Here is an 18,234-nt window from a genome sequence, read left to right as displayed (position 1 = left end):
CATGGAGGTGGGGTACTTGCTTCAAAGCCAACTTAAAAGGGCAATGACATAATCACTTCCACTCACATTCTATTGGCAAGTACTAGTAGCTCACCCGCACGTAGGTGAAAATAGAGGTGGGAAAAGGCTCTTAACCACTACACTATACTTAAAGATTAAAACGGGCTTCCTGACTCCCCATTCAATACTCTCTCCATTATACCATATCTGGTCGAGAAATATAGAGCAAATGCCTTTGTTTGAACATTTTACCCTTAATATGGAGGACTACTGATTTTTCTTCTGAAAACTATGTGCCATAAAGTAACTCCTTGCCGACACTTCCTGTTTTTTTATGGCAGCTACCCTAGTATATACTAAAGAAGCCACCTCATTTGAGTTGCTGGAGAGATTTGAAATAACTCACCTTTAAAACCTTTTGTTACATTATTTCAGATGACAATGTTAATATTAATAAGAAGTATTGTGTTCATCTTATGGATGCAAAAGATGAAAAGAATAAATAAACATAAATGAGTTTTTCTTTCAAATATGATGCCACTGACTGCCATTATATTTGCCTAATAATTCTCTTTTCACAAAAATGAAATATATTTCATTGAAGAGCGACTATTACAAACTAGTTAAGGGATGAAGAAAGGAACACAGCCAGGAGAGAGTTTCAGAGGGTATCTTCCATATGGGACTAAGTGAATGATAGTGAATGAGTCATGTATGAACTAGTGGTTGGAAAAGGGTACAGTGGGAGGAACAGCTGAGAACCCAATAAAGAGTTAAGAAGTGCAGATTGGCAGTCAGAAAGAGGTCAGTGTCCATAAATCAATGGAGTGGGCAGGACCTGAAAAGCAAGAGACAAATAGCCAAGTATGGGTTGAAAGCTGAGAATGAGTATAAACATGTTCTCTGTGCTTGCTCTTCACATAACAATTCCCGCTGCAGGGCCTTAGAGGAGTTCTGTACAGATCCTGAGAAAAACAGTCTCACAAGTTCCAACATGATTGGGACCTTTTAGTCCATATGTATAATTAATTCCATTGCTACATGGATATAAGGATACATAAAATTTGATTCATAGAATTTCTTCTGATCATTCTGTCTTATCCAAAAGACTGGGAATGAAAATAATAGCTCCTTCTTAAAGGGTATATGCTATAGATCTCTTGTGCTATTATCTCTAAATCTTTGTAAAAACCTTACAAAGTAAGTATTATTATACCAATTTTATAGATGATGAAACTATGACTCAGAGAAGTAATAGAGCTTAGCAGCTAAGTCAGAATTTAAATCATGCTGTTTTTTTTAAGGCTATATATTTTTGACTACCCCTACTGCTTTTTCTATACATCCCATAAGAGGGGCAGTGAAATAAGTTATGAAAATCATTGGCTTCTGTGTCATGAGGTCCCCAAGACCACCCCCATGTTTGATGAGTCCCCAGGAAGATTCACAGGACTCAGCATATAGTCATAATCATGGCTATGATTTATTACAGTGAGAAAGTATACTAAGCACAACAACACAACAAAGGGAAAAGCACATGTAGCAAAGTTCAAGGAAAACCAGGTGCAAGCTTCCAAGAGTCCTCTCCCAGTGGAATCACTCAGGACAAGCTTAATTCTGTTAGTAATGAGTTGTCAAAAAACGTACGAAATGTTGCCAACCGGGGAAGCTCCTTAGAGACTCAGTGCCCAGGGTTTTTACTAGGGAATAGTCACATAGCATCTGTTTGACATGTGCCCAAATCCTGGAGATGGTCACATAGCATCCTTTGTTTGACATGTACCCAAATCCCAGACTCTCAGAAGAAAAGCAGGCTTTAATTTAAACCATATTGTTTGTAAAAACATTTTAGGCACAGTGAGCAACTCTTATCAGTTCTAGAAATGATGGAAATCTTGCCCAAATAGAACTTCCCAGATGCCATCCAGGGCATCTTACAAACAGGGCTTTCAAAAGATAGCAGTCAGGCCTGCTATGTGAATTTTTTTTCTGCATGGCTTGGAAATCACAAGACTTGAGATCTAGTCCAAACTTTGCTACTTACCTATTCTGTGACCTCCACAGGTGAAAATTTCTCTGGATCTTAGTTTCCTTTTCCAAAATGTGAGAGAGTTCTGATTCTTAAGTTTCACTTTATACTCTCAAATGCCTCCAAATGTATCAGATACAAAGTGATAGTCCTTAAACAGAGATATATCCCAACGTAAACCATGTGTAGACAGAAGTAGAGTAATTTGGACCAGGATAGACATAGGAGGTAGACAGATAATTTCTAATTCTAATTTTAAAGGTTAGGGCTCAAATGGTGTCTGGGCATCTATATTTTAACGAGCTTGTCAAATGATTCCACTGCAAGGGTGACTGGATCCCACTTTGAGAGACCCTGAATTGGGAGGTTGTGTTGTAATCCTGGGCTGTTGTGCTGTCAATCTATGCTAGTGCATTAGTGAAGGGAATGATAAAGAAGGGACAGCTAATGAGATATTTATATGGTTTCATGATAACTGATTATGAAGGGTACACTGATAGTGGAGATAAATGATTTCAGATTAGTTTTTATTAAAATATATAAGTATATATTAGCAGAAGAAAGAAAATGAAAAGAGTTTCTGCTTTGGGGAGAAAGTAATAGATTAGGTATTGTACATATTGCATTAAAGGCTGAACCTCCAAGTACAAACGGCTATAGGCCATTGAAGATAAAGACCTTGGGAAAAGTCGAATGCTGGATATATAGAAGTCTAAGCTCAGTGGTAGAAAATGAGCTCCAAAGTTTCATTGTGGGAGAATTGTGGAAGGCTGAACCTTGAGGACAGGTGCAGTTAGGGCGGGGCGTGAGGAAATCATCAGGATACAAGGAGAATAAGGATAGCGCAATATCAGAAGAGGCTGGAATGGGAGATGGGGATAGAGTAGCTACTGTGGAAACCTGACTTTCTTTTGTGTACCCCATTACTGCCTAATCTTCCAAAATATCTGACAAACAAGATATGGCTGAGATTCAAAAATTCAATAAATTTAAATTGAAGAAGACAAGAGAAATCCACTGCCTTTCACAGAAGCAATTGAATAGGGGAAGCAAGGAAGTGAATCTTAATGACATCTACCCTGCTAATGCACACTGTACAATCCATAGTAATTGCCTCCTTGCTTTTTGTAGAAGTTAAACTTTGCAAGATGCAAAGATATTGGATGATGTTTAAATGACAGTGCTGGCCCTCACAAATAAAGAGAATAGTGCACACCTGACACTGATTGATGGCATTGCTTCTCTATCTGCCTGTCTGGCTGCCTTGGGGGCCCGGTAGAATAAAATAAGTGACTGCTCACTGATGAAAGAAGAACCTGAGGGAAAATACAATGAATGTGGCAACAGGGGAAAAAAAAAAAGCAAAATTGGGCGAGTCTCCTGAAAGCTGTTAAGTGAAATTTTTAAAGTGTCTCTCTTATTTAGCCAAATGATTTAATTGTTCATTTATTCAAAAATATTTATTGAATGCCTAGTTTTTCTTCCAGGCATTATTTAAGCACTGAGACTAAAATGCTGATCAAGTCAAACAAAATCCTTTTTTGGAGTGAAAATTATATTTTACAGGGAGGAAGCTTTCACCAAAAAATAAATAAAGCATGAATGAACTAGCAGGTTGAAATAAGTGCTATGATGAAGCTAAAGTAGGGTGGTCTGTGGGTGGGGTGGGGGCTACTTTAGATTGAGTGGGTAGGGAAGGCCTTTTTGAGGAGGTGACAGTTGAGTACTCATTGAAAAGATGGAGCCAGGTATGCAGAGCTGTGGGAAAAGCATCACAGATAGAAAGAACTGCTGGTACAAAAAGATAAGGCAAGAATAAGTTTGATGTATTCAAAAACAGATAGACAGTCAGCAATATTTTAAAGTCTGCAAATAAACATATTTTAAATCTGCAATTAAAAAATACTGTTACAAGTTGGTCCTGTCTCAGTCACCAAAAAAAGGAAAAATAAAATCAGATCAAGGAGTAAAACACGTAAATACACATTCAAAATAGAATGTGTTGCTCTTTTCTTTCTTGATTACAATAACAAAACCTGTTCACTCTTCAAAATATTGTGGACAAATTCTCCTTAGCTAAGTCTGAGTTGGGTATTATGTAATCTGAGGATATTAGTGAGAAGAGAAGAGGGACACTTAGAGCTGTGGACTGATATCGTGGAAAAGCTGGTGTGTTAGGGGTCCCCAAGACCACCCCCAGGTTCGATGATGCATTAGAACTCACAAGACTCAGCATATGATCATACTCATGGATGAGATTCATTACAGAAAAGGGATAAAAAGCAAAATCAGCAAAAGGAAAAGGCAAATGGGGCAAAGTCCAGGGGAGAACAGGCACGAGCTTCCAAGCATCTTCTCCCAGTGTAGACACACAGGATGTACTTAATTCTTCCAGCAACGAGTTGTGACAACAGGCATGAAATGTTTATTGAGGGAGTCTACTCAATATCCGAAATTTTTATTGAGGGCTGATCACATAAGCACCTTCTGCCTAGCATGAACCCGGATTCTAGATTCCCAAAAGGAAAGCAGGTGTTGAGCCAATCTGTAGTGTTTATACAAACGGTTTAGACAGTGAGCCATCCTTATTATTTCTAGGAATGGTGAAACCCTCCCCAAGTCTAAATTCCCAGACACCAGCAAAGGGCCAACCATCTAAGCAGACCTTTCAAAGACAGCCATCTCAGGACTGTTATGTTAACTATTTTTTGCACAACTAGGCCCTCATCTTTCTTCTGGATTTTGCTAACTGTCCTTTACCTAGATATACTCTAACTGGTAAGGGAGTGAATCCTACACCCATGGGAGGACAGCCTTAAGATTTGAATTGTTTCCTTAGTTCTGTGTGGGTTCCTGTAGGGCCAGACTCCTATTGGATAGAATCAACCATTGTTCACTTTTATTTTTCGAAAAATCTTTCTTAGCAACCCTTTTCTACCCCCTAACATATCAGAGAACACAAAACATATACATATATATTCAGTTAAATTTGTTTCAGATTTGAGGGTATTTTCAGATGTTGTTTATTCTCTGGTGCTCTGCTGGAGTTAAGAGTTGGATATTCTATTTTTCTCCTTGATCTGGGCTTGTTCTTTTAGATGTGACACCAAAAGTGAAACCTTAGTATGTCTCAGATCACTGCTTTTTTGGAAGTTTAAAAGCAGACGGAACTTAGAAACAGCAGAGAGATATTATCACTCCAGTTTTAAGGCTTTCTGTTTCTTCCATGCTGACAGCTGTTCATGCCTAATGCTCTGAGTCCACTACTGAAAGGTGCATAATGGCTTCACAGTCATTTTCACTTTAATACAGTACTTCATAATGCGGCTTTAGGAACCATGTATATGAAAAGCTCCATATAAAACCAAATAATGTAACATTGTTCTACTCTAATTACTTTCCTTATAGATGTAATTTACTTATGGTGGTGATTACTAAAGTGTGCTTTGTCAGCGTAAACCACTGTATTAATTTCCTAGGGCTGCCATACAAATTACCACAAACTTGGTGACTTAAACAACAGAATTGTTTTCTCTCATGGTTCTGGAGGCTAAAAGTCTGAAATCAAGGTGTTAGTGGAGTCATGCTCACTCTGGAGGCTTTAGAGAAGAATCCTTCTATTAGCTTCTGGTGGCTCTTGGCAATCCTTGGCATTCTTTGGCTCTCAGGCGCCTCTCAAGTGGCTGGTGTTGGTAGAAGCCCAGGAATATTGAATGAAATTGCCATACGCAATTGATTCTCAAGGGCTTTTATAATGGCCAGATTATTTTGATTTGGATGTTAGTTCCTAGCTTTGAGAACTTTAGAGATAAATAGGTAGGGCATAATAGCATTCTGAATGATCTCCTCAAAATATGCTATAGAAATTTTAGAGGTGGGTCAGTGTAAGCTGACTAGGACACCTCAGAGATGTCTAGAATTGAGTAAGAGTTTGTCCTGATTGAGTTAGGCCATAATTTGATTCAACCAATATTACTTGAATTTCTTCTTTGTGCCTGTCCTTCACAAGCATAATCTCATTTAGTCTCATATAACTCACTGAGATAAGTATTCGTATCTCCATTTTATAGCTGAGGAACCTAAGACTCAGAAGCAAGTGGTGCAAACCATAGGGTCAGTGCGATATGAGCTGTGAATTGAACTGAAGCCTGACTCTGCTTTAAAGCTCCTGCTATTTATACCATGGCAAACTGCATATAAACTATAAATATATCATATTTCATGCTGGGAGGAACTGGCTATTGTTACCATTTACTCAAGGACATACAACTGCCATGCCTGCTAGTTTCTTGGTGACCTCTGTAAAGATTCCTAGATATAATATTTCCTGTTAGATACCAATTTATTAGTACCTAATTAGGTACATATCACCCATTAGATGCCAAAATTTTAAAACATTTTGTTAAGAGAGCTAAGAAACATTACCTTTTTGAGTCTTACTACCATTTCTATAAATACTTTAATAACAGTATTACAGCTTTTTTTGTTTGTTTAGTTGGCATACAATATTATATTAGTTTCAAGTGTACAACATAGTGATTAGGCATCTATATAACTCACAAAGTGATCACCCCAATGAATCTAGTGCCCCCTGACACCATATATAGTTATTACAATATTATTTGCTATATTCCTTATGCTATACTTTCTATCTTTATGACTATTTTATAATCACCAATTTGTGCTTCTTAATCCCGTTGCCCTTTTTCACTGATCCCCAACCCCCTTCTCATCTGGTAACTCTCAAAATGTTCTCTGCATCTATGAGTTTATTTTTGTTTCTGTTTTGTTTTGTTTTGCTCCTTAGATTCCACATACATGTGCAATCATATGGCATTTGTCTTCCTCTCTCTGACCTATTCCTCTCAGCACAATACCCTCTAGGTCCATCATGAAATATCTTTATCCATCCCATTACTTTTAGTCTGTGTGTGTCTTTTAATTTGATGTGGGTCTCTTGTAGGCAGCATATGTAAGGGTCTTATTTCCTTATCCATTCAGCCACCCTATTTTTTGATTGGAGCATTTGATTCTTTTTCATTTGAAGTACTTGTTGAGAGATATGTAGTTATTGCCATTCTTTATTTAGATTTTTGATACATATTTTTTCTTCTTCTTAATGGAATCTCCCCAACATTTCCTATAATACTGGCTTGGTGGTGATGAACTCCTTGACCTTTTTCTTGTCTGGGTAGCTCATTATCTGTCCTTCAATTCTAAATGATAGTTTTGTTGGGTAGAGTAATCTTGGTTGTAGGTCCTGGGTTTTCATCAGTTTGAATATTTTATGCCAAGCTCTTCTGGCCTGCAAAGTTTCTGTTGAGAAATCAGCTGCCAGTCTTATGGGTGCTCCCTTGTAGGTAACAAATTGCTTTTCCCTTGCTACTTTTAAGAATCTTGGTATAGGCCTCTTTGGGTTCATCTTGTTTGCAACTCACTGAACTTCTTGGGGTTATATGTCTATTTCCTTCACCAGGTGAGGGAAGTGTTCCATAATTATTTCTTCAAATAGGTTTTCAATTCCTTGCTCTCTCTCTTCTCCTTCTGGTACCCTTATAATGCAAATGTTGGTATGCTTGATGTCCCAGAGGCTTATTATACTATCTTCATTTTTTGGATTACTTTTTCTTGTTGCTGTTCTGATTAGGTGTCCTCTGCTACCCCCTGCTCTATGTTGCTGATTTGATCCTCTGTTTCATCCATTCCGTTGATTCCCTCTAATGTACTCTTTATCTCAGATACTGTATTCTTCATTTCTAACTGGCTTCTTATTATGTTTTCCATCTCCATTTTGTTTTCTACCACTTTGTTAAAGTTCTTACTGAGTTCATCTACTCTTCCCCTAAGTTCATGGGGCATCCTTATAACCAGTGTTTTGAACCCTGCATCTGGGAGATTGCTTGTCTCCATTTTGTTGAGTTCTTTTTCTGGAGCTTTGTTCTGTTCTTGCATGTGAGACATGCTTCTTTGTCTCCTCATTTTGGCCGCCTCCCTGTGTCTGTTTCTATATATTCAATAGGGCTTCTAAGTCTCTCGGTCTTAGTAGAGTGGCTTTATGTAGTAGGTGTCTTGTGGGGCTCAGTGGCATAGTCCTGGGACAGGTCCAGCTGCAGGCCAAATTCAGCCACAGCCTGTGCACCTCCGGAGCCACCCATTAAGAGTCACCAAGCAATCCACATGTAGCTGCCACCCATGCTGGGCTTATAGGTACCTCAAGGGGCCACGTCAGAAACTGAGGCCAGCTGCAACTAGTGTGGGGCTTGGGGCTGCTCAGCAAGAGGTATAAAGCACGTTGAGGCCAGATGCTGCTTTTTTTTGGGGTTTTGTGAGCCTTTGAGAGATTTTATGAAAGTTTGCAGCAGGAGCAAAGAGTACCCATTTGTATGGAATAAATCACTGGAAGCAGCTTGGATGGGCCCACAAGGTGGAAGAAGTAGAGTCTCAGGCAATCTCCTGGGCAGAATAACCTCTGTCATCTGGGTTGATGGCAACTCTGACACAGCAAACAGTGGCACCTGTGTCTGCAGGCTGGGAGCAGGCAGGGCTCAACAAAGGAAGAACGGCTTCTGTCTGCACCTCTGTCTGGGAGAAAGCTGCCCCTCCAGCCCTCGTCCTGAAGCCCGACTACTCAGCACCTCCCCATATGTCCCTGGTGCCCCTGGAGCAGCTGCCCCAGTGCTAGATCTCAGAGCAAGCAAGTCTGTCAGTGAGTAAGGCCGGACATGGGCCCTTTAAGAGGGAGGTCTCCGCTTCCTGAAGCCCTCAGTCTCCCTCAGCCGCAAACTCTTTTGGTTTTCACAGCTAGAGGTCATGGGGACTTCTCTTCCTGGCACTGGACCCCTGGGCTGGAGAGCCCAGTGTGCAGCCAGGACCCCTCACTCCTTAGATGGGGGAGAGTCTCTGCAGCCAATATAGCCCTCCGGATTCTTGATCCCTTCATGGTTGTGGATCCCTTCATCTTTGCTCCTCCTATTGTTTTGAGGTGACCTGTTATTTTTGTTCCTAGTTGTAGGGCTCCTGTTCAGCCAGACCTCAGGTGACTCTCTGTGCTGGTTGCCCTGTAGTTTTGTTATAATTTTGGTGTGGTCATAAGAGGAGGCATGCACTGCCTCTACCTTCCACATCATCTTGCAAGGAGAGCCCCATATTATAGCTTTCTAAAACATTCCTTTCAATATGACAGTGGTTCACTCTTCTTCTTGAGGACTGTGTCTCGTCCACAAATCCCTCTATATCTTACATTATTTAGTGATCAGAATGACAACTTGAAACCCTTCCATGTTGTTGCAGCGTGTGTGAATATGCGGTTTGTAGTTGGTTGAATGGTGTCCCCCAAGTTCATGTCCACCTGGAAACTCAGAATGTGACCGACCTTGTTTGGAAGTAGGATATTTGCAGATATAGTTAGTTAAGATGAAGTCATACTGGAGTAGGGTGGGGCCTAAATCCAATGACTGGCATCCTAATAAGAAGATGAGAGCATACGTAGAGATATACAGGTGAAGATGGAGGCAGTTTGAAACACCATAAGCAAAGTTCCTTATGAAGAAACACAGGTGAAGATGGAGGCAGTTTGGAGTAATACATCTATAAGCCTAGGAATGCCAAGATTTGCTGGAAGCCACCAGAAGCTAGGAAAAGGCAAGGAAGGATTCTTCCCTAGAGCTTCCAGGGTGAGCATGACCCTGCTGAAGGTATTATCTTGTTTGCTGAAAGTATTATCTCATTTTCTCATTATTCTTATATTGATATAATTAAAATTATAACCTGGATAGAGATAACAGAGTGCTGGAATATTCTCCCTCTTATAAAGAGACTTGGTCAAGTTTATTACTTCGCCAGTCTATGTCTCCTCTAGTACCTTGGCCTGCTTTGATAAAAAAATAAAAATAGAAAACGTCCACTTTTTAATGATTGCAGTGGTCTCAATGGTGTCATTATGCAGTCAAAAATTCCTCCCACCATTTGCCAGTCAGCTATTCTACTGAAGGGAGATGTCATTGATAACAAACTGAAATTTAGAGACACACAGTCTAATCCAAGGCAGGATGGGGAAGAATACGTGGCAGGACCCTGTGAATATACAACTTCTGTTTGCCTGTGGCTTTTGCAACACTTTCACTATGTTCCAATAATTTAGCAACAACTCAACTCCTTCTAAGAGCATTAGGATTGCTGTGTGATTATTCATCTCATCAGTATCTACGTTTGCACTTAAGATCTGGACCAGCATACAGCATATTATTGGTGTTTATTTGTTTGCTTATTTTTAGTATCTGTTCACGCAACTACAGAGATTGTAGCAGGCTTTCCTGGGGCCATAAGGAACTTTGCTTATGGTGTTTTTTGTTTTGTTTTGGCCTTCTGGGTGGTTTAGTTAATTCCTAAAAAAGTTTCGATCTCATACTAAAGGAAAAAATATCAACAAATAATATAAACTAGAGGTTGGAAAGGTCTTCATTGGTTATTTAAATTGACAATCCTTTACATGACTCCTTCATTCCTTCAAAATTGTCCTTGAGCCTGCATGAAAATTTCCTGTATGAGGGCCATATTGAGCTATCTTGCTCCATTTTTATACAGTCTGTTCTGATGAGAGTTTATACAAACTGAGAATTCACTTTTAAATTGAATTGAAATTGGCCTTGCTATGACTTTTCTCAATGTTGTTTTATTTTTTACTATCTTTATAAATTCATGCATTTAAATATATTTGAATGTTTCAATTCATTGTGGTTATTATTCTTATAGGTGCTCAAATGATCCCATATTTAGCTAATGTGATTTGTCTTCAAGTTGGCTACTATATTGTTTTTATATAACTCTATTTAGTCTTTTATAGTTCCCTTGTTTTCTGATATGGTAAGATATTCCAGGCTCATCTTGTACATTTCTTTACCAAGGCCAAGAATTAGCTATTGCTCTAAGAAGCCCTATTTAATTTTCAATTACTATCAAAATCATGTTTGGGAGTATGTTTTTTTGAATGATATTTTTTTCTAGTTATTACAGTAATACTCCTTTTGGTAAAAAAAAAAAAAAAAAACATATAGAACTACCAATTCTTCCATCATCTAGAAATAATCACTGTTAACTCTCCTGAACCATTTTTCTATTTAAAGTCCTATGCCATGACTCTCCTTTTCCTAAGCAGTAGTAAAATAGATGATTGGAGAAAAATAGAACACATTTTAAACATTTTGGCAAAAATAACTTGAATAAACTTTTTAACTTTTTTTTTTAATCTTACTATTGGCTATTAAAAATCCAGAGGAAACTGATATGTGTGAGAAACTTTAAATTTGGGTAATTTGGATTTTGCAAAAGCTGTTTTGCTACCATTGTGGACAGATACTTAGGAATATTTTTAAAGTTTCAGGAATCCACTGGAAGGCAAATGAAACTCTCTATATCCAATGGGAATTAAAAGAGACCAAATGAAAAGTCATTACAGAGCCAGAGAGAGAGTATTTTTAACTGGTCAACTTTTCACTTGTAGCAGATATTAATGCAGCTCTTCCAGTGTTTAAAGCCAGGGTTTTAAATTGATGGAGAACTATAGAAAACCTAGAATACTCTTAGTGTGCCTGTAAGTCCAGTCTAGTACAGATTTGTCATTTTTTCCAGTGAAAAGGTGTTATTTGTTTTAAACATCTTTAGTAGCCTAGAAGAAAATTAAGGACGATGATTTCTCTATCATTTATATCAACTTTAAACATAAAGTAGAAAGCAATGTTATTGACAAAATAATATTTACTATTTGTTTATTTAAAGGTCTTTAATGTCTTTGTTTTCCCCAAGAAATTCCAATATGAAGACAACCTGGGAGCTGCTCCTCCTCTCCCACATCACTGATTCCACATCACTTTCACCCACTGTGGCTGAAATGGCATTTTCTATCAAGCTTTATTGTGCTCTCTTTTGCCCATCAGCACTTTAATATCCAAGGGACTTTTTGTGTCTATAGGACTATTCCCTACTCTGTACTTCAAAAAAAAAAAAATGTCCAATCTATTAATCATGAATTTATCAAGCATTAGCGTTCCTTTAACCATAAAACTGAAAACATTCCTCAGTGGCTTTCAAAGTGTGGTCTTCAAACCAGCAGCATAATCTGATGTTAGAAATGGAAATTATTTGGGGCCTCAACCCAGACCTACTGAAGTCAGAAACATGACTGGTTGTGTTCTAACAAGCCCTCCTGGTGATTCTGATGCATGTTTAAGTTTCAGAATGATTGCTTTAAACATTCACATACTACTTATTCAACCAATAAATCAAATACATATTAAATGAACAAGTCTCCTCAACCATTTAAACATTGATCACCAACTTAATCAAATACTTTTAAACATTTAACTTAATCACAAGCCTAGCATTTCAGATTTATTTGAATGCTCTAAACATTTTAAAAAGGAAAAGATATACATAAAATACCACTTTGATTACAGAGCTGATTAATATTTAATAACAAAACTGGTCATAATGCTGTTAATATCATAGATTTAATTTTGTTCTTATCCTTATGTAGTCCTGGAATTTAAATTTCTATATACTGTTGGGTTGTCAGGAATTCTACAAGATACTATTTATGTAATTTTACCAGACTGGAAGAAAAAAAAATGTCATCTCAGGAGGCTAGGAGTACAAGTTAAGTGGATTGCTGATCACTTAATTTTGGTTGGATTTTGGGAACTCATTGCAAAATTCAAGATTAATTAAACTCAAGCTGCTGGCCACTAGGCTGAGTATATTTTTATCACATAGATTTCACTTTGTATCATGGTTTCCTATTGCTGTTTTAACAAATTACCACAAAATTAGTGACTTAAAACAACACAAATTTATTATCTTATTCTTCTGGAAGTCAGAGGTCTACAATGAGCCCACAGGGCTGTATTCCTCCTGGAGGCTCCAGAAGTGAATCTAATTCCTTGCCCTTTCCAACCTCCAGAGGCTCCCTACATCCTTGGGCTCATGGTTCCTTCCTTCCATCTCCAACGCCAGCAGGAGAGCTAACATCTCTCATTTCTGACCTCCTGCCTCTCTCTTGTAAGGACCCTTGTAATTATATCAGGCCCACCCCAGGGTAATCTCCCCATCTCAAGGTCCTTAATTTAATCACATCTGCAAAATTCCTTTTGCCATGTAAGGTTCTGGGGATTAGGACATGGGCATTTTTTTGGAAGCCATTATTTTTTCTATCATTAGATGCTTATTACTGTTTTTCATATAAATTCTGATTTTTAAAGAGATTAAAAGATGAGGTATTCTTTAAGTTTTGTGTGTTTTAATCTGTGGCAGTACATGACACATTGTAATATTTTCATGATACATTAACCTGACCAAATATTCTAAAATATTTAGATATTCTAAAATATTTAAATATTTAAATATTCCAAAATATATGCCTTTTTATTGGCATTATGTTATAATTAATTGGTTAATCAAGAAATTTCATTCCCAGAGAGATAGGAAAGTGAGTCTGAAAATGTAGATATCTTCTTCAGAACAGTTAACTAAGTTATTTTGGAATAGATAGCCATACTGTCTTTCTAATTGGAAATTGTATATGGTAACTGGGAGTAGTTAACTGCTGGATTCCTCTTCTACTTCAGTTTATATAAGACCCCAAATGCTGATGGGGTCGTCCATCTATGGTATAGTTTCTACTACTTTTAGGACTATTTGGCTTAAAATTTATGTTAATTCTTTGTGGTTTATACAGATCAAAAATGGTACACATCTATGCTTTATGAACCGAAATATACTTGATATCCCCCCGAAATACCTATCTGTATCTATACAGTTATATATAAACACGTTCCTACTTTAAAGTAAATTTAAATGTGCTTCGTAATAGTCATCCTTTGATATTAGAATTATATTTTTGTACATTTTCTTTATGTTAATTCTGTTCTTATGAGCATCAAGGCTTTTTACAAGCATAACTTGTTTCATTTAATGATTTTTATTGCTATAAGTGATCACAACTTGAACATGGGAACTCCTTTAAAGTTTTTTTTTTTTTCCTTTCAACACTGCCCTGACATTTTAAAAATCATTTTTGCTTCCTGGGAATGACAGGGTGGTACAGACCTATACTGATTTTATCCTGCCCAAGGACATGGAATTGACTATCTTCTAATGGCTTCTGGTTTCTTTTTTGTATAAAACAATATTAAGGCCAAAATCTGAGCTCTAAGGATGGTTACAAGTGTTGTTGGTGGTGGTGGTGCGGGGGAGGGGGGGCAATTATAGCTACTGCTGCTGCCATAGGACTGCTGTTGATAGTGACTGAGCTAAAAAAATACTTCTTTTATATATGTATAAGATCTCATTCTTTCCAGTATAACACATCATGTTGTTATCCCTTACTTTTTTTATGGTATGGGATTTCAACAACTACTAAGACTTTCCTCCTTTATATTGATCCATTGTTCTACCTGGCAGCAGAGTATCCCACTCTCTCCCTACCTCTTCTCTCTCTATTTTCTAGGACAATAATTCCCAGCCTTGTCTTCATATTAGAATAACTTAGGGAGCTTTAAAAATATTAATGCGAATCCCACACATCAGGCAGAATATGGCATTAGGATTTTTTACGGCTTCATAAGTGATACTAATGTGCAGCCAAGTTAAGAACCTCTATTCTAGAAGATGCTGGGCAACCTCAATAAAGCAAACCAGACCCTCTTTCATGAGATTATACTATAGTTTCCAGGGATACCAACTCTACATTATAAACAGGGCATGCAAATGCATGCTTGATTTTGGCTGCTTTGCTCTTAGAACACTTGGGATTGTTTAAGGGAGGGAACCACAACTGCCCTTTTTCAATCTTCTTGAAAAACTCATGTGCGTAAGGCATCGACTTTTTCCAATTGGTCCCCTAGCATCGCCCTCTTTCAGCCTCACCTTTCTTCATTCTTTCCTAACCTTGCTCTAATTATTTAAAGATTTTCAAAGGCCTCGGTTTCCATGTCTATGAGGTTAAGATAATGTTTACATGTGAAACACACTAAATCTAGCAAATCTCAACAACACATTGTAAGGTTCATGAAAACCATAAGAGGTTAACAGCCCATGGTCCTAGCTTCCTAAAATTATTTGAGAGGCTACAATAAAAGTCAAATTTTTTTTTTCCATGAGTTTCCAGAAGGTCAACTGCAATTGTTAATCCAGAGTTTTTATCCTATCTGTACATACTTTAGGAAGTGATGCATGTTTACAGAAGTCCTTTGGGGTCAAACACCCCTCTACCTCTCAGTCTTATAGGATTTCAGATAACAAAATTAACCAATTCTTCTGAAATAGGGAATTGATAATTGATTATAATTATAGAAATTATTGGGCTATCTACCACCATTTGTGTAACCTTCTCACGATAGAGTTAAAAACCTGGATTCTATATATTATGAAGCATCGGTATATCTGTATTGGGAAGGAAATCTGTATTAAGGTCTTGAAGAAAGAAGTAAAGATTTAAAATTCTTTTAACGTAACAGCCTATGCTTTAAGACAGTGGTTCTCAAACTTTGGAAGGTTATATGAATTACTTGAGAAACCTGGTAAAAGTAAAAAGACCCAGACTCTATCCTGCCTTAGATGCATGAGCCTCTGTAGTTTACTAGTTCTTCACTTATTTTTGATACACACTCAAGTTTGGAAACCATTGCCTTAGGACATCTGATAGGTCAGGGTAGCTGGTTACTCTAATGAGGGGCCCTTAATAGAAGGGAGTAAATTATTCATTTCTTAGGATTTAAGATGCTTTTTCCTTCAATTGAACTAGAAAGCACTCCCTGCTAGTGAGATTATGGGCTGTCATCTCTTGATTTTGGAGGGAGGTGGAGGTGGGGCTTGTTAGGGTTCTAAGAAAAAAATGGACAGTACTTTCAAAAGTATGGTGGCCTCAATTCCTGCTTTATTGGAAGTCTAAAATTTTAATATGCTAATGAATCACCTGAAAACCCTGTTAAAATCCAGATCCTGATTTAGTAAATCTGGGTGGGACCTATGATTCTATAGTTCTAACAAACTCTCAGGTGATGCTGATGCTGTTGATCTGAGGAGACAGGTGCTAGCTTTGGTTCTCACCCTTGGCTGCATGTTGGAATGTCCTGGAAAGTTTTTAAAAATACTGATCCCAAGGTCCTATCTCTAGAGAATCTATTTTTCTGACATAATTGAGATCACAGCCTGGGTATCAAGAATTTTAAAAACTCTCCAGATGACTTTCATGTGCAGCAAAATTTGAAAATCCTTGTTTTTGTCAACCATCAAACATCACCTGTTTTGCAAGTGAAACTGTAAAGTAACTCTTTTATCCACCTCTTTCATGCTGTAATATACAATGTGTTTAGATAGTTCAGAGCACTGTTTCCCAAATCTTGACCCTGCCACTGATACCCTGCCATGGGAGGTTTTCATTAGAAGTGGTAGAATAAGAAAAATAAATACAATATAATGAATTCCATAAAGCAAAAGTAATTCAATTTCAAGGTCATTCACACTTTTTTTTTGGCGTTAAAATGTCCTTTTATTAAATGAAGATACTAACATATTATATGTGTTTATTTGCTTGTTTCTCATGCCTTCAATTTGCTAAACAAAAAGTTAGGACTGTTATGTTGATATCTCTGTTTTTAGAAATTTTGCTGATCCATGAAATCTGAAAATCTGGCAACTATGGATATGAGAAATCAATGAAAATTTGAAAAAAAATCTGAGTCTAGAAAATATTATTATAACAATATAGCTTTCAGTCTTTGATTCTCTAATCCCTGATAGCAAAGAGGCTTTTTAGTGGTTCTTGAATTTTATAAGCATCAACAATTTCCTATAGACAGTAAATAATATATCTCAGACATAACTAATTTTCCAAATATATATGATGATTAAAATACAAATTTATGAAGACCTTACTAAATACATACTAGCTTTAGTTTTTATGCATTTTATTTTGACATGGCAGTAATATCTACTTTTTGATCTCTTACTATGCATTTTCTATAGGTTATTTCATGTAATTTTCATAGTAACCCAATGGGATAGATATTGTTATTATAGTTTTACTGATGAAGAAACTAAATCACAGAGAAATTAAATAACATGTTCAAAGTCACACAGCTAGTAAGTTATAGAGCCAGATTCAGAACCCAAGACTAACTGGATACCTTATAATTATGACTCTATATTTAATATAACTACTATCATGAGAGGCTTTCCAAAATTTTTTGCCATTAAAAAGAGTTCTTTAAAACTTAAATGGTTAGAAGACTATGCTATAGGGGTTTCCCTTAAATAATAAGAAACCATGATTTTACACAGAAGGCCATTCTGCTATTTTTGTAAGGCCGAAGCTTTAGCTGAGGGACCACCATCACTCTTACATATTGAGAGAACTTAAAATCTGGATCCAAGGCTCTCCTTCCAAATTTTTATCATCTGTAAATTTGAGGCCATGTGTTGTAATGGTAACAACATGGACTTTTGAGTTAAACAGACTTTGATATGAATATGAGCTCCTCCTACTAAATTAGCTATGTGATTCAGGGCAAGTTACTTAATCTGTGTCTCGGGTCCTTTAGCTATAAAATGAGAATAATAATATCTATTTTTCTATGAATTATTTGAATGTGTGAGCATGATTTGATTTGTGTTGCTCTCTTGGTAGATTTTTGTGTTGTATGATATTGAACACTTCTGTCTTTTTCAGAGATGCTGATAGCTATGCAGCATACAGGGATGAGGACTGAATGCCTTCTCAGGCTCAGTCCCTGCAAGAGTTCATTGCTGGTAGTGTCAGTTTGAGTTAACTGAGAAGCAGATTTCAAGATGGAATTAGACATGCAAGAGATATATTTGAGAAAAACAACTGTGAAGGATTAAGGAGAGAGGAAGCTGGAGGAGGCAGGGAGAGCCTTCAGAGGGCGATGCAGGTTTGATACAGAAAGGAAAGAGTAGGATAGACAAAACCTCAGACACAGTGTAGCTCTGAGAAATCCTCAGCCAGGCCGATGAAATGCCTTAAAGAATGCCCATCAGGAAAAGTCCTACGTCAGGCAGAATGGCCCAGCTCTGGTGCCCCCACTGTGCTCAGTAATTGGTGGGAACAGCCTGGGGAGAGTGTGGACTCTGTAGGAATGTTACAGGGGATTCTGAAGGTACAGCAGCTAGGGGCTGTCAGTTAACGTCACTCT

General features: G+C 37.4%; 1 protein-coding gene and 1 long non-coding RNA gene across 7 annotated transcripts in view; one reads left to right on the top strand and one right to left on the bottom strand.

Moving 5' to 3' along the window:
• Positions 1 to 18,234, bottom strand: part of LOC107196133 — a 150,951-nt gene that overhangs the window by 1,672 nt on the left and 131,045 nt on the right. For 5 of the 6 annotated variants that reach the window (XR_003048280.1, XR_003048282.1, XR_003048279.1 and 2 more), the window contains one exon: positions 2,045 to 2,180. The exons of the other annotated variant lie outside the window; for it this stretch is intronic. This is a non-coding gene — a long non-coding RNA (uncharacterized LOC107196133). The remainder of the gene's footprint in view (positions 1 to 2,044; positions 2,181 to 18,234) is intronic. 6 annotated transcript variants of the gene reach the window in all.
• OTC (ornithine carbamoyltransferase) overlaps positions 1 to 18,234 on the top strand; it is a 61,617-nt gene that overhangs the window by 26,229 nt on the left and 17,154 nt on the right. The gene's annotated exons all lie outside the window — the stretch shown is intronic.

The sequence above is a fragment of the Pteropus alecto genome, unplaced genomic scaffold (genome assembly GCF_000325575.1).
Source record: "Pteropus alecto unplaced genomic scaffold, ASM32557v1 scaffold28, whole genome shotgun sequence".
Taxonomy (NCBI): Eukaryota; Metazoa; Chordata; class Mammalia; order Chiroptera; family Pteropodidae; genus Pteropus; species Pteropus alecto.
The sequence above is the reverse complement of the archived record's forward strand: the minus strand, read 5'-3'. Positions and strand labels throughout refer to the sequence as shown.